At 38.2% G+C, this 8050-nt stretch overlaps 1 non-coding gene across 1 annotated transcript; it reads right to left on the reverse strand.

Moving 5' to 3' along the window:
* Positions 1–451: 451 nt before the first annotated feature.
* LOC117704751 (small nucleolar RNA SNORA48) lies at positions 452–595 on the reverse strand. Its single transcript, XR_004606285.1, has one exon. It is a non-coding gene; the product is annotated as a small nucleolar RNA SNORA48 (small nucleolar RNA).
* Between the last annotated feature and the right edge of the window lie 7455 nt (positions 596–8050).

The raw sequence follows: 8050 nt of genomic DNA on the forward strand, positions 1-8050 counted from the left end.
CATCCAAAGCCAGCTCCACTGTGTTGCTCAGTCAAGGTGCAGGCCCCACTCTCCCAAGTGCTACAGCCAGCAAGGTGCCAGGACAGCTCCCATGACCCCAGGGCCAACTTTCCTGGCTACTGCAGGTGGCAAGAGGAATAAGGGAGGGTATCTCCCCAGCATCCACTGCACTTCATGCCAGACAAGTGGCAGGCCAGCTCTTCAGCACCCTCAGAAGGTGGCTTACCTGTGACTCTCCACTATGTGTTCTACTATGCTGCTCAGTTGAGGTACAGGTCATGCAGTCCTGAGTGCTGCAGCTGGTTAGGGGAAAAGACAGCTCTCTGGCTAGCCCAGGAGTCAGGAGAGCAAGTGAACTACCCTACCACTCGCTGCTTTCGGGTCTCTGTCTTCCTCCTCCCGAGTTGCGATGCTTTGCTTTGCTTTGATTTGACTTGACTTGATTTGACTTTTATGAGTGCTAGGCATAAGACAGCATTGGCGAACCAAACCAGACATCAAGCTAGGATGAACAAGGGCTGCTGTCTGCTCTGCCCCTGGTTGATACAAGAACAACATCACCAACAAGGTGTGTCTTTGCCTATTGCCAGGAGGTTACATGCTTCTTTTTTAAAGACTAAAAAACTTCGCAAGACATTCTGCTTTTCATAGACATTTCTATTTCTTCTTGACCGAGTTAATAAGCTTTGACATAAAACTCTTCAACACTTAATAGAACGCTATTAAAAAGTTGAGTATTCAGTGTGTTTTATTGAAGTCCTGAGTAAAGGAAAACCATTATAGCAACTTGTGTTACACCTCAGCTAACTGAAATATAGTCATGTCTAGAGCAGCAAATATGCCTTCTTATATGCTAGCCAACATGGGGTTGCTCCCTTATTTCAGAAGGAGCCGCTTCACAGAGTGTGACTGGCAACCTCGCTTATAAAGAGTGCTGAAGTTTTTCCACCTACTTCAACCATTCCTTTAAGAACTATCAAGGAAGAGAGGCACTAGAAGCAGTATGGAGGCAGTAATGAAAGAGGTAGGAAGAGAGGGAGGGATGGAGGCAGGGAATGTGAGATAGAGAAAGAGGAAGACAGAAGGAGAGAGGGTAGGAGGGAGGAAGAGGGGCAAATGAAAACAGGCTAAATCAGATGTGGATCTGTGCCCTCTGTCATCTGTTTAGTGACTATGCCACCATATGTTAGCCACACTACTTAAGATGTTTGGGACACAAAATTCATTAGCAAGACCGTTGACAGGAGAATTGTGAGAAATGGAAGTCAGTTGAATACTGAGATTTCATTTCCATTAAGCCTTTAAAATCTCCAGCTGCTACAAGGTAAACTCACCATGGTTATGGGAGAAATAGATTTGTTTTCTTTCTTCTTAAAAGATGTAGCTTAAGAAGAGGAAAATCTGCTCGTATTAACAATTTGATATGGAAACCATGTTAATTCTAAATAGCCTGGTTTTGAGTAGGTGGTGACTGAATTTAAAATTAAGCATAAAATATATACATAAAGATGTAAACATTTACATTGTTCATCTACATAGTAGCCTGACTCCCTTTTAGCTTAACTGTGCAGTAGTAATTATAACCTGGGGACAGAAGTTGAGCCTTTCTGAACAGTAAAACTTAGAGGTGCTGGAGTGGAGTTACCAAGGGGCCACTTCCATCTCTGTTTGCATAAGAAAGAGGCAATAATATTCATCTTCCACATGGTGCTGTATGCTTATTTTGGTTGTTTCCACAAGCTGAGTTTTATTAGGATTAGAGCCTAATAATCTTATACATCATGAAGAAAACTTTAAATTCTCCACCAGGCAAATCTGGAAACTAAATGCTTTGTGTATGTTTGTGATTGTCATAATACTGCAGCTGTTTTCAAGCCTTTTTTTGTAAAAATAAATAAATAAATAAATAAATAAATAAATAAAAACTTAAATATAGTCCAAAAGGCAATAACATCTCTTACAATAAAAGGGGGTGAAAACAATGTGCTCTGGGAGAGATAACCCTTCTGCATACTTGTGTTGGATTCTTCAATCTCCAAAGGAGGTCATTCATATAAATTCAGTAAAGACAGTAATATGTGAATCTGATAGTACCCTGACCCTATCCACCTCAAAAAGCAACTCTAACATCTCAAATAGTAAAACCTGGACCAAAAGTAACCTCTCCTGCTGCCAAACAGATAGATAGCCTACGTCTGAACTCAATTTACAAAACAGGGGCATCACTGTGTGTTAGCCACTTTAATAGATTCAAGTTTATTTTCAGTATAGACCTCCACCTGCAGCAGAGAGTAAAGCAATTCAAGACTAAGGGGAAAAAGTGCTGACAGGCCAATAAGACAAAAAGAAGGTGTCAATTAACCCACAGTGACAGACTCTTGAAAAAAGAAGAGTAGAGAATCTATTTATTCATCTTCAAGTATCGTTTCTCTGGGACTTTTTCTCTTCCTTCAAAAATTTCGAGATGTGGTAGACATATTCACACACGGCATGTGGTAGAAAGCTGTCAGTAGTTTTGACATCATCACCCCAAGGTCTAATCCTATTATACTAGATGAAAAAGTACAAGGATGCACACAAGACCAGACCTTAAGAAATACATGAAGTATTTTAGGTGTTTGGCCCCTAAGTGTTGCTAGAACACTAACAGGCAGCAATCTATGAATCCAGAGATGGCAGTAAACAGGATTGCTTCCAGTTTATGAGCTGTTAAGCCTGTTTCGTAAAGCAGTTCATGGTGACTGACAGTTAAAACATTGGGTCACTCACTAGTTTCTGTGTTATGTGCCAAGTGGCACAAGGCTATGAAAAATGATGGAATAAGAAGGAAAATCTTACAACAAATGGTCTTCTTGTGCAGCCACCGATAGGAGGGATGCACAAAAGGTGGAAAGAGAGTTCAAAAGCTATAAACATCCCCAAAACGGAAGTCTGAGACTATAGCAAGCAAAGTAAATAGCCATATATAAAACAGTTTCCAGTGACAACCCAACATTGTCAATATTATAGCATGACCTAGGGTAGCGTTGGTGGAGGAAATGGAGGAAAGATCAAAGACATATTTTTTCTAAATGCTCACACTGTGACAGTCTACACTAATCAACTGATTGTGAGAATCCATTCCACGTGTTGATGGGTTTGCATAAACTATATACTTTCATGACCACAAATGTCTATGTTAAAAGAACAACACAATGTATTCAGAACTTCCCAGTTCAAATTGTTGACTGAGCACAGAACACAACCTCTAATTTCTCACACTGAAGATTACCAAAAATATTTGACATGACAAAATGGAAGGGAATTAATATACAGAAAATACATTTTCAAATACAAGGATCAGAAAGAGCACTCACAGAGATAAGAACTCAGTTTGAATAGCCTCAAGACTAGGCAGAGGCATAGAGTGCAGGTTTCCAACGCAAATGCAGAAAAATGAAGAAGCCACAGCCCTGACGGGTAAGGAAGCGGGCGTAAAGAGCTACATCTGTCTGAAATGCAGGGCAAGTATTATCATCCTTGCCAATGGGGAGAAATACCCCTCCTCCAGAAACTGAAGGATATATGTAGAAAGCACTGAGTATGAACTTATGGTCTGCACACAATACAAATCTACTTAAAGAGAAAAGTCAACCTGAAGATGTCAAAAAGTAGTGATAAACAAATCATAACCAGGGAAGCCTTTCTATCTTAAAATAATAATGTTTCATTTGTAGGTCTCTCCAAAATGTATGTATGAAATAAAGGCTTCTTAAAGAAAACTGGGGATTAAAATGATATAATATTGAAATGGAAACATTCACATATGGAATTGAATAGAGAGCAGAAATAGAGTCACATTAGTGTTCATATATACAGCTCAAAGGCAGTGCAAAGATTTAATTTATCTACAAATGGCACTGAAATAATTGGATGTTTATAAATCTTGTAACAAACCTCATCTTACTCATCCTTTCACTCAGGATAAAAGTACAGTTTCTTAAGGAAACCACAAAACTGTTCGGTGGTAAATTTTCTAATATCAAACAATAACCAGGGAAAATTTTTAAAAAGCAAATTAAACAAAATGAAAATATACAGAATACGTCTATATAGACTTAGGAAATCATTCAATGGATGGGCACTCTGAAAAAAATAGTACAACACTGGTGCCATAATTGACAAAGTAGAAACCAAGGAGCCAGCTGGGAGGACATACTGGGAAGGGGAAGGAAGGCAAGACAGGGAGAGGGACAGAGAGCTGCATGTGTGGGTGCGTGTGTGCATGTGGGTGTGTGTGTATGTGTGCATGTAAGTATGTGAATGTGTGTATGTGAGTGTGTGTGCGAGTGTGCGTGTATGTATATGTGAGTGTGTGTGTGTGTGTAGGTGAGAAACAGAGAGAGAGAGACAGAGACAGAGAGACAGAGTTAGCTCATCAGTAAGAATGAAGCTATGCCACTTGGGGAAATAATGTTTTCCTCAGAGAGCCATAGACTCTCTAATGAAAAAATGCTGGTCACAGAATGGAGAATAGGGAGGATGTCTGCCAAACAGAAGTAGGAGAGAAGGAGAGAGAAAAATTCAGATCAGTGAGGAGGATGGGGGATTTGGAGCCATGAAAAGGGGGTCCAGAGAGAGATCACAAAAAACATCTGATGCCCAAGGAGCCAGTTTAATAATAATATGCAAGTGTTGTGGGATGGAGTTGGAGGTAGCCAGATTATCATAGAAGGCTAAGGTAGATCATTTAATTGCTCAGCTACAGATGTGCAGTTTTAAATAAATATTAGTTTGTCTGTGTGATTATTGGGGACTAAAATAAAGAAGTACAGCCAGCTGATTAATTCACTGCTTACTTTTATATTGAGAATAATTCCTTTACAGTGTACAATTTTAAATCTTACTAACCACAATGACCAACATGGCAAAATATCCCAAAGAGTGTTGTTGTAAAGCAGGCCTAGTACCACATGCCTTTAATCCCAGAACTCCAGAGGCAGAACAAGGCAGATCTCTGGGAGTTTAAGGACAGCTTGTTCTATAAAGTGAGTTCCAGGATAGCCAGGACTGTTGCACAGAAAAACCCTGTCTCAAAAAAAGTTCTGTCATGGCAGTTACATTTTTGAGGTAACTTGTACATAATTCTTGTTAAATGAGAGGAACTGTAAACCTAGCCAAGACCTTGTGCTGGGTAAGTTCATGGACCCAAGAGGGGAAAATACTACTGCCATAGTCCTATACCAGTACAATTCTAAACTTTAAAATGCATATTTATACTCACAGATCAATATAGTTCTAATTCTCAATCAAAGAAGAATCTTTTAGCAAAAAAAAAAATCATTACATAAAATCACAACTTGTCAAAATGCAGAGGTCAACTCTCCTTGTAGTGCCCTTCCCCAAACAATACATCTACAAGACAGCTCTTACATCTGATGCTCAGGGGAAATACCAGATTATGGAGCCAGAAAGATCGTTAGATCCAGAAAACCAGGTTGATAGCTGTGAAATAGTGTTTTCTAAATATTACAGGGAAGTTGTACCTGTGAAACCTCAAAATTATGGTCAGCTCAATAAGACCTACACAATGACAATCCAGTTGTTATGCAATTGTAAATGGAGAATTCTAAAAAGCTCCTGATTTAGATGAAGAGCCACAGAAAATTAATGGTTGCTGACAGAGAGAGAATTGTCCTCATCCTGGGATAAGTCCCCTGATAGATTGTCTAATCCCAAGTTGTCAGCCTTTAACACATATACATATGAGCAATTATGAATAGACTCAGCAGCTGTGTTCATATACACATATGTGTGTATGTGTGTGTGTAAAACAATAACTAAAAAGTTGATAATGAAGCGGGATGACTGAGAGAAATTGGAGGGAGATGAAGGGGTAGAAATTATGTAAAGACAGTACACATTCATGAAATTCACTAAACTTCAAATTAAAAATAAATAAAGCTAGATGACAAATGGAATACTTGTAATCCCAGCTCTGGAAAAGTAGACAGGAGGATCCCTAGGGCTAGCTATCTAGACAGTCTAGAGCAGTAGTTCTCAACCTGTGGGTCATTACTCCTTTCAGAGCCGTCAACCATTTCATGGGAATCACCTAAAACCATGCTGCATATCAGATGCCAGGTGAGAGATAGGTCCAGGAAGATGTAACAATACAGAACCATGGTACCTGAGCACAGGTAACCAGCCACATGGAAAAATGTAGATTGAAATAAATGTGTTTATTTTAAGTTATGATCTAGTCAGAGAAGAACCTCCAGTCCAGGGGTACAAAGACACTGTTAATCAAGTTACAAAAAGGGGCTGTTGAGATGGCTCAGTAGATAAAGGAACATGCCTCTGAGACCGATGACCTGAGTTCAATTCCCAAAACCCACATAATAGAAGGATAGAAAGGTCCCTACAAAAGTTATTCTCTGATTGCTATGTGTATAACATGTCATGAGCATAGACCCACTCGTCCATTAGTGTGTATGTGTGCACGTGCACACACACACGTACACACACACACACAAACACACACACACACACACTGCATGTATCTGACACAGATGTATACATAAACTAACCAAAGAACTCCAGAATTCAAAAGTAAAACTGAAAATAATTCCATTTCAAAATGGATAAAGGTCTACAATATTCCAAGGAAGAGTTACAAAGAACCAATAAATGTCTGAAAAGGTGTTCAATTCTTAGTCATCTCTGAAGTGAAAATCAATACAACAATGTTATTTGATATGAATGAATTGTTGATGTGTGTTACAGAATGGAGGAACCTTGAAAACAATGTATTATATGAATGAAATCATTCACAAAGATCACATACTGTATGGTTCCATTCATCTGCAATGTCTTAGAACAGATAGCTCTATAAAGACAAAACATGTGTCAGTGGACTACCCCAGAGTCAGGCAGTTAAAAACAAATGCTGATTGACTACTAACATGTAAGTGGTGTGTTTCTGGTATATAAAAAAAGGATTAAAATGGATTATGTAAGTGGTTTCAAAGATGGAATTGTACCCAAACCCACTGAATTAGATATTTTAAATGGGTATAGTTTGCAGTATGTGAATTATGTCCCAATAATGTTTTATAACACCAAAATGATTTAAACAGATATCTACCACTCTTGCCTTGACATATGCACTTTTAAAATGTCTAGCATTTTTAAAAATCTCTAAGCAATGTTTTCTTTTATAGCTGAACAAAACATGAAAGATAACTATGTCCTCTTGTGAGCTCTCTGATGGACCTCCAACATGTGGACCCTGTAAATATATCTGCACAAGGACACACACACAACATGTTAAGTTTTGCATTTATTTTGTAACAATCTACTTTATTTTTATTTTATATTTTATTTTTTTAAACCTACGTTTTATTATTTCTCCTTTAAGCAAACATGGAATTGGTCTCTTTTTTTTAAGGTTATTTTTCCAGTTGGAATGCTATAAGTGTATTAAGGCATGCATAAACATTGTTGTCACACTAAAAACCAAACCAAGCTCTAAAAAAAATAGCAGTTCAATATGTATGTATCGGGTAACAGAATGGAGTGCTATATTTTTCAAAGAAACAGATTATCTTAGTGAGAAAATGAACTAAGTGTCTAAACAGTTATACACTACAGATGTACTCACATAGCCTTATGCACAAATGATACAGCTTCGGCAATCAGTAAAATTCAAATTGAATTCACAATAAAATAGCATTGCATAACCATGAAATCACTGACTCCCTTTTCTTTCTTTATTAATGTTTAGTCAGTGTGCTGTCCTAGTGAGACGGTGCAGAAACATAAGCCACTGACTGATGATGGTGTATAAATTAGCAGAGCTTCTCTAGAAATGCCTGAAAATCCAAGTGAATTTGTGGGTGCGAATATCCCAGAACAGCTACTTGTTACATGGCCTGGAGATACCTGTAGGCATTTCGGAGGGAGAGTAGAGCTGAATTTTCATTGTTTCATTGATAATTGTAAAAAAAAAAAAAAAAAAAAAAAAAAAAAAAAAAAAAACCTAAGGCAAATCATCTGCAATCATCTGGCC

The sequence above is a fragment of the Arvicanthis niloticus genome, chromosome 2, assembly GCF_011762505.2.
Source record: "Arvicanthis niloticus isolate mArvNil1 chromosome 2, mArvNil1.pat.X, whole genome shotgun sequence".
Classification (NCBI taxonomy): Eukaryota; Metazoa; Chordata; class Mammalia; order Rodentia; family Muridae; genus Arvicanthis; species Arvicanthis niloticus.